Below are 9,033 nucleotides of genomic sequence, written 5' to 3'. Positions count from 1 at the left end.
TAGCAAGCCAAAAAAAAAAAAAGTTTGAAAACTGAGACATTTTTTAAAAGAATTACTATGAGTTCACATACACAGCAGAAATACAGACAAACCAGCACATGAAAGCATGTCTTCACATGCTCATTGTTGCTAGCAGAGAGATCTTAAAGATACTGTCCTGAAGGATCTGCAGTATTTACAGCATATCTGATAGCTGAAGTTGTGCCAATGGTGCTCACCTGGTATATAAATAATACAGTTTCCAAGAGTAAACAAAATTCGTCATACTGGAGAAAACAATGTAAAAGGTTTTCCTCTCTTTTTGACAAATAGGCACCTAAAGCTTCTAAGTTGGTGGCAATACTCTTTTGCAATATTCTTGATATGGAATTAAATGAACAAAATTGTTAAGTGTATTGTATGCTAGGGCAGTATACCTAGGCAGAGTATTTTAACAAGTTAGTTGCATAATAGGAAAGCATCATATATGTATTTATTTTGCAGGAACACTTTATTCAAAACTATGTAAGAGCTGAATAGGTAGATTTTAGTCTAGCATTTCAAATTCAGTCTTCTCGGAGGGCAAAATTATTATATTCACCTATATATCAAAAAGGAGTTTATATGAAAGAGAATCATTGAAAGTTGGGAACTTTAGTAAGTCAGTGATATTCAAGTAGCTATAGACAAAACCTTCAAAACCTATTTGCTACCAGATCAAATAAAATATCCAGACCTTACCACTCCTGCTTCCTGGCAGTTCTCCCCTTTCTACAGCCATCTCTCCCATGTCTTCCTATACTATCTTGTCTTTCTCCCTCTCCCTGTACTTCAGTAGAGCCAACAGCAGCAAAGAGCTTGAGCAAAAGGTGACTGCCAAGGTGTGGCACAGACTTGGTCAAAGGAGGCTCTGTAAGGTCCCTAAGAAGACCATAAGAGAATAGTCCTAATAAAATGCTCCTGAGCTTTCCATGGGTCCTCTCAACAGAGTTTAGGCACTCCTAAATGCTTTTAAGTAATTTTAATTTGTGTGGGTAACAATAGCACCTCTCCACGCCAGATAGAGAATATCTTTTCAGTAGAGAACAGCTATTTGGGGACAGGTTTGCCTTCATGATAGCATTCCTTAGGTTGTAGGAATTCTTTATCTGGACAGGTAGGGAGGTTTGAGAGGTAAGAAACGGCTCATTTTAAGTAAGGTTTTATCAGAAGCTGAAAAGCAGAAAAATGAGTTTGTGCGTCCTAGTTACTGATGTTTTCTATGCAATTCAAAGCAGTGTAGGCCTCCAAAAATCATTTAGAAAGATTTTTAGAAAGCCTCTGTGGTCTTTTTCTACAAAACACATCAGAAAACACTACAATAAGGTTGGATTACCATGAATACTTAGAGTTAAGTTAGGCAACCATTTTCAGCGTTTCCTCTTCAATACCTGTACCTCAAGAGCCCATAAAGTAACATCCAAATTCAGGCCTGTGAACCAAAATAAAATCTTCACCTTGTAAAAAAATAGAGAATTTCCACTATGCATTTTCATGACAAGGCAAACTGGGGAGATACTAATGGGTTCTAAACAGGCATTCCCTGAAACTGCCACATACTTTACCTTCAGCTAAGACGAAATCAGAAGATGTGACATTCCTTTTCTCCCCTGGAAAACATCAGAGAAACTACTTGCCATCTGAGCCTCTTAGTATCAGTAATTTGGTGGTTTGACATCATAGGAAGCATGAGCACAGGGTATCTTTGACAAAGAGATAACCATATCCCCACCATGAGCAGCGCAGCCTGCCAGTCAACACAGTGCCAGCAGAGCCGAGTGGGGTGAGCAGAGGGCTGGGGAGGTGTGGATGTTGAAAGCTGAAATGATGTGTGGAACAGTTGGGCCTCTTGGAGATTGAAAATGAGTGGGGAGAAGGGACTGACAGAAGATTTTTTTAGAGACTTTTAAAAATTTTTCTTGTTGTTATTGTTGTTTACCCTCTCCCAAGCCAACTGGGCAACACAGAACAAGAGACAAGCTTTGGAGTGTGTGTGAAGGGTGAAAAAAGAGCAGATAAAGAACAGACTTCTGAGTCAGGTGGGAGAGGTGTTGGCACCCTGGGCAATATGAGGAAAAGAAATGTAAACAAAAGGCACAGTTGTGCAAAGCCTTGGAACTGAAACAAGCATATTGCTCATCTTTGATGCCCCAGGTAAGTTAAAACTAGTTAAAGTTCTTGGCGCAATAACACCTTGCCCATGTTATGCATGCTGGCCCTGTTTTACAGTCTCACCCAGATAGACACTGTGCCCTTTTGCTTCTGGGAAGCCCATTAATATATGTGGAGTGAATATGAACACAAATCACTGCTCGCAAATGCCTTGGTACAGAATTGTGGTCATTATTAACTATAAAAGCATCAGTGGGCTCAGCAGATAAAATACAAGGTTTTTCACATTCGTTTATAAGACCAAAGGAGCATATGTCTCCAAAATTACTTAACTATTAGTTACAAAATTAGCTATTAGCTATTACTTGTGTAGCTATTAGTTACAAAACTCAACAGATCTACTGTACGTTAAAAAGTACAGCTAAAGACACAGGAAATATTGTTTTATGGGGAATATTTAAGGAAGTAAGCTTCCATATTTGAAAAGATTCTATTTCAAGAATAAAAAGAGGAAGAAAATGTATATTATAGTCTCTACTAAAATTATTTTAGAAATCACATTTCTTCCAGAACCATAAATAAGAAAAAGCTTTCATAATAATTTGTTTATTTTATTATGTTTCTTCAAGGTAGAATATAGATTGCAATTCTTTGTATACTGCAACTTCATGGATATTTAAGTCTGAATTCCCTGGGTTTAATCCTTCATTTGAGAATAACTTTATGATTATATCTTAAGCCACAATAAAGATAATACATCATTTTTGTGGGGAAATGTGTTCCAAATGACTTAAAAGGAAAGTAGCCCATAAATACTATATGATGTCACTAGTAATGCAATTCCTAGTTTTCTGTGCTCTGTACTTATAGCTGTAATACTGAAACACAGGCTGATAGTTAATTTCTTTCTATCTTCAAAAGGCATAGCAGAATATGAGAAAAAATTATCTCCAATAGATAGCTAGGTTTTCATTGAAAAAAACGTAGTCTGCAGCACTGATTTGTTTATAATCTTCTGTAACTCAATTTCTGCTAACTAAGAATCAGTAATAGAACATAACCATATATCTTGTATACTATTGCAGGAGACTACATACTGTCTTTTTAGGAATAAAAAAAAAGTACATGACATCTATTTAGGTCAATTAAGCACTTCTATGTGATGTCATGTATTTATAAAACAATTCATTTGAAACAATACCTTTTTTATATAACAAACAAAAATCTTTCAAACAAGAGTTATGGCAAGCCATGTTCCTTCCACATCTGGCCAAGTTGATATATTTTCCAAGGGCAATACTGGAGTTTGTAGAGATCAACATTTTTTTTTTAAAAACAGCTCCCGATATTTATAATCCAGGGATTACCATCAGTTCTGGACATAGCATTCAGAATTTAGCTAGTTAACATTCTTTTCTTGTCTAAAACTCAGGCAGACATCAAAAAGAATTTATTTGTATGGGAGTTTCATAGCAGAAAGAAAAATAAAGGCAAGTATTTTAAAATAACACGTCCAAACTGGATTTGCTTAATCAATATTCAGAGCTGCCTGAATATGAGCCCATAATGGTTAGGATGTATGGACGACAAGTTCACAACTATCAGTCCAAGTACTTCCATCAGAGATTATGAAGGCTTTGACATTTTGTCTTCCAAATAAAGGCAAAATTACTTCTTCATAATCAATAGCGATCTTTGGAGGAAGATCAGCACAGGTATGCAAATCACATTCCAATACTAAATTTTGTTATATTTTTGCCAGTATGGCATGTAGTCATAGGTAAAACATGTTAGCTCTATTAAAAAAGCTTTGTTATACAAAATAATGCCTCCTTTTTGTCTTCCTGTGCACTTCTGAAGGTTTCTTACTTAGAAATTCAGAATGATGAACTTTCAAATTTTACAAAATTAAAATTTTTGTGCTGAAAATGGCCAACTTCACAATATAATTTTTGTCAAAGTGTTCAAACATTATGTTTCTCTTCCAGCACAGAGTAGAAACACTGGGAAACCTTGAAAGCAGCCACAAATTTATATTTGCATCTAACAGGAACACAGCCTGTCAGTGCAGAACTTTCTGGAAGCTGCTTTTTTAGAGCCTTTAGTTCTTGGTGTTCATGGGCCACATTAGGCATTCATTCAACAAGGTCCTCAAGGCACAAAAAAATGCATTTTAGTTACATGTAACTTGCCCATGTGATATTCTGAACTAGTTCAACTATGAGTCTCTTTGATAGAGAAGTTGATTAAGATGTGTGGATTGTATATTTCTGGGGGGTAGCATCTATTAAGTGATAATGAAAAAAATTTAAAACTTAAAAAGAAAAAAAATCTTTAAGGTCTCAGTGATTGAGAACTCTCCTGTACCTCTGCAGACTCTAAGATTATCAAAAATACAAAGCTGACAGTGTCTGTTATTTCTAAAAGATTTGAGGAAAAACTATATGGACAGAGCATTTACTTTCTGTTCTACCAGGAAGCTTAGACAAGGAAATGAGCCTTGGGAAAGACACAGCAAATAAAACCACAGTGAAACATTAATTATACACGAATGCATGAGGCTCCAAGGATGCTAAAGAGGTGTAGGAAGAACAAAAGATGGACAACAATTACAATCCACTACAATTAAACTCTACTTTGACAAGACACAATAGGAAAAAATAATACAAAACCCTGAGGAGAGCAAAGTAGGCCATCAGCTCAATTACATGTATGAGCTGAGAAGTGGAAGGCAGTTGCCAGAAAGAAAAGGTAAGTAATTATGATGGGGACTCAAAGGTTGGGAACTATAATAGAGATATAGCCAAAAGGATGGGAGGAGGCTTTTCTGATTGTTGTGATAAGGATATTCTAAAACCTCCAGGGAAATAAAACTACATGTAGTCCATATAACAACACAAACCAATGCAATGCTATGAAAACGGATCCATTCAGAGACATGGAAAGGAAAAATGAAGATGGAATTAATACAGGTAAACTTCTCAGTAGCATGCAGAGTGTAATGCGCGGGGACAGACTGCTGTTTCTAGACATAAACCTGTGGATGTATGCATAACTTAGGAGAGATATTCCACAAAGCATCTGAATTGCCTTTGTGAGAAGCATTCAATTAAATCAGTTTCTGCTAAAAGGAAAGTCTTGTTCCCAAATCATTGGACATTACTGGAAATTATAAAATAGATGTCAGCTGAACAAAGGACGTGAATTAATGTAATCTTTTGATAACTATAATAACCTGAGGCCGAGCAGAAGATCAAGACCTCAGGGAGGCATAATCATTGAATTTTTCCTGAGATTCAGAAACATAATGAGACATGGATGGTTAAGAGCAAACCAGCACGTAGGAAACACAAACATCATAATCAGACTACTAGTTTTTTATGCACAGCAGTCAAGTTGCCTGTGCATGTTGGCCAACATTAATTTTCTTCTAAATGCTGGATCTTCACCGAAAATTAAATTTGTGATTATTCAGGGAACCTGATTTTGCTTTTTAAAAATCATTACAAAGCAGATGCTTCAGTATTGAAATTGATGGAATTATAGTATCTTAAAGTTGGTACAAATGAAAGAATTGGGAAAAAAAATTAAAAACTTACTGTAGTCCTGGGAGTCACTTTGATGACCCAGGAAATCTGGAGACTGAGTAACACTGGTTTTAATATAACATACTAAGTTACATTTTCTTAGATTATCTGCTTTTGTAATGAACAACTTCAATAAAGTCTTGGCTGTACATAAACCAACAAAAAAATTCAGAACAAAGTCTATGGGGAAGGATTCCCCATTTCTATAGTTTGCCTTTGACCCTTTTTACTCCTGACCTCCTCTCTGAAAGTATGTTTCCTGTTAATCGCTGTTAGTGATTAATCAGTGCTCAATTTTGAAGGCACATTTGAATTAAAATTTGTTTGTTCAGCAGGCAGTTTCAAGGTTAACGCTCTTAACCATCTGCTCTTAACCATCCATGTCTCATTATGTTTCTGAATCTCAGGAAAAATTCGATGATCATCATCTTTTGAGAAGTGCTTCTACACAAGGAAGGGTCTTAAAATGAACATCAACTCCCACTTACTATAAAGGTTGGACCGTGCACAATTAGCATGTGCCTCTTTAGAGAAGAGATCAAACTCAAACTTTCTATTTAATGAAATGCTAGCATTTAGAAACTGATTTCAATGTGACTATTTCTTGTAAAAAGGAATTTTGAGAAGAAAAAGTTCTTTACAATATTTTAGTTTAGAAAAGATCTTTCAAATATGAAAATGTAATTTTCATTTCAATTAATATTTTGGTTATATATAATGTATGTTAAGCTCTGGCATATTACAGATGTCAAGCAATATGTTTTATTAGTCATATATTCTATTTATTTTATGGTATTTTTACTTTGGAAAGCATTAAGAACACCTTCTACTTAATATTAAAACATCTTTGCTTCTTTTACTAAATGAGGTGTTTGTGTTGTAATTAAACAGTTCTGTGTGTTGTAATCTAACTGAAAAAGAACAGGCAAATGGCTTGTCATATATTATCACCTTGTAAACTAAGGAGAAAAATAAAGTCAGAGTAAAACATGTTTTGTGGGAGAGTATCATATAAAAAGTGATATAACATTTTTTCTAAAGGAAAAGAATCACAGATTCACAGAATGTTAGGGATTGGAAGGGGCCTCCCTGATAGAGCAGGAACACTTAGATGAGGCTACACAGGAATGTGTTCAGGCTAGTTTTGAATGTCTCCAGAGTAGGAGACTCCACAACCCCCTTGGGCAGCCTGTTCCAGTGCTGTTACCCTCACTGAGAAGAAGTTCCTTCTCAAATTTAAGTGGAACATCCTGTGTTCCAGTTTGAACCCATTACCCCTTGTCCTACAATTAGTTGTCACCGAGAAGAGCCTGGCTCCATCCTCGTGACACTCACTCTTTACATATTTGTAAACATTAATAAGGCCACCCCTCAGTCTCCTCTTCTCCAAGCTAAAGAGACTCAGCCTTTCCTCACAAAGGAGATGTTCCACTCCCTTAATCGTCTCCGTGACTCTGTGCTGGACCTGTCGTTCTTGAACTGAGGGGCCCAGAACTGGACACAATATTCCAGATGTGGTCTCACCAGGACAGAGTAGAGGGAGAGGAGAACCTCTCTCGACCTACTAACCACCCCGCTTCTAATACAGCCCAGGATGCCATTAGCCTTCTTGGCCACAAGGGCACAGTGCTGGCTCATGGTCATGCTGCTGTCCACCAGGATCCCCAGGTCCCTTTCCCCTACACTGCTCTCTCACAGGTCATTCCCCAACTTATACTGGTACCTGGGGCTGTTTCTGCCCAGATGCAAGACTCTACATTTGCCCTTGTTGTATTTCATTAAATTTTTCCCCGCCCAACTCTCCAGCCTGTCCAGGTCTCGCTGGATGGCAGCACAGCCTTCTGGCGTGTCAGCCACTCCTCCCAGCTTAGTGTCATCAGCAGAGTTGCTGACAGTGGGTGACTATTCACTCATCCAAGTCATCGATGAATATATTGAATTATACCGGCCCCAGTACTGACCCTTGGGGCACTCCACTAGGTACTGGCCTCCAACTAGACTCTGCTCCATTGATCACGATTCTCTGGCTTCTTTCCTTCAGCCAGTTCGCAGTCCACCTCACTACCTGATCTTCCAGACTGCACTCCCTCAGTTTAGCTGTAAGGACGCTGTGGGAGACTGTGTCAAATACTTCACCGAAGTCAAGGTAGACCACATCCACTGCTCTGGCATCATCTATCCACCTCATTATGTCCTCATAAAAGGCAATGAAGTTGGTCAAGCACAACTTCCCCTTGGTGAAGCCATGTTGACTGCCCCTAATGACCCTCTTATCCTTCATATCCTTTAAGAAGGCACCAAGGATAAGTCCTTCCATCACTTTCCCAGGGATGGAGGTGAGGCTGATTGGTCTATAGTTACTGGTCTGTAGTTATCAAATCTATATATGAAGTTTCATCAAAATAATTGTGAATTCCTTCAAAAATTCCTTCAAAATACCTTCAAAAATTTTTCCATCCTGTTTCAGTTACTAACCTTAGGTTTATAGTTTTTCCCAGGTCTCTGAGGGAGGAGAAATAAAAGAATGGCAGGAGTATACATTCTCCAAAATGTATGGATTGACTAAAATATTTTGAGGTTCAAGCAGGATCTCTGCAGACAGTTAAAAAGATACATGCTCCAGACAGCTCCAAATAACTTTTTTTTTTTTTCCCCTTGTAGGTATTATTCATCATAGCTTTCAAAGTATCAAATGACAGATTTATTATTTAAAAAATTATCAGTTTTTGTTTTAGTGCCTTAACATCTGCCCTCAATGTACTTGCACTGCTCATAGCATGGCAAAGTCCCAGAGCAGATCTGTTTTAAGGTGTTTGTGGTCTAAATAGCTGGTACTGGGACAAGGTAAGAGAAAAGCTTGTAGTGCAAAACCCAAGTGAATTATATGGAAACTTAGAATTGAAAAACAAAAGTATAAGCAATGTTAAAGGCAGAACAAGGCAGAAGACAAGGAACTAATGAGACAAGTATAAATTGAAGCAAGGTAAAGGCGAAGAGACAGCATAAATCAAGGAGGGTAGGCTTTTGTAATCAGCCAGTCTCTATGGGAAGGACATGTCAGAGTTACAGAAAGTTTTCTAATACTCAGAAAGCTTTGGATTTTTTTTTTTTTTTTTCAACTGCACGCAGGATGGCTCTTCCCTGCAGGGCCCTCAGTGAGATTGCATAGCAGGGGAGGAAAGGCATTTGTGATCACTGGGGAACAAAAACAACAACAACAAAGAAAAGCAAGAGGAGATTTCTGTTACTCAGCTCCTGAGAATTTGTTGAACAAGTAAGGAGTTGTTAAACAATTTTTTTTGCCAACTACAAGTCA

This window comes from Nesoenas mayeri (genome assembly GCF_963082525.1).
Source record: "Nesoenas mayeri genome assembly, chromosome: 2".
NCBI lineage: Eukaryota > Metazoa > Chordata > Aves > Columbiformes > Columbidae > Nesoenas > Nesoenas mayeri.
Note: the sequence above shows the minus strand (reverse complement) of the source record.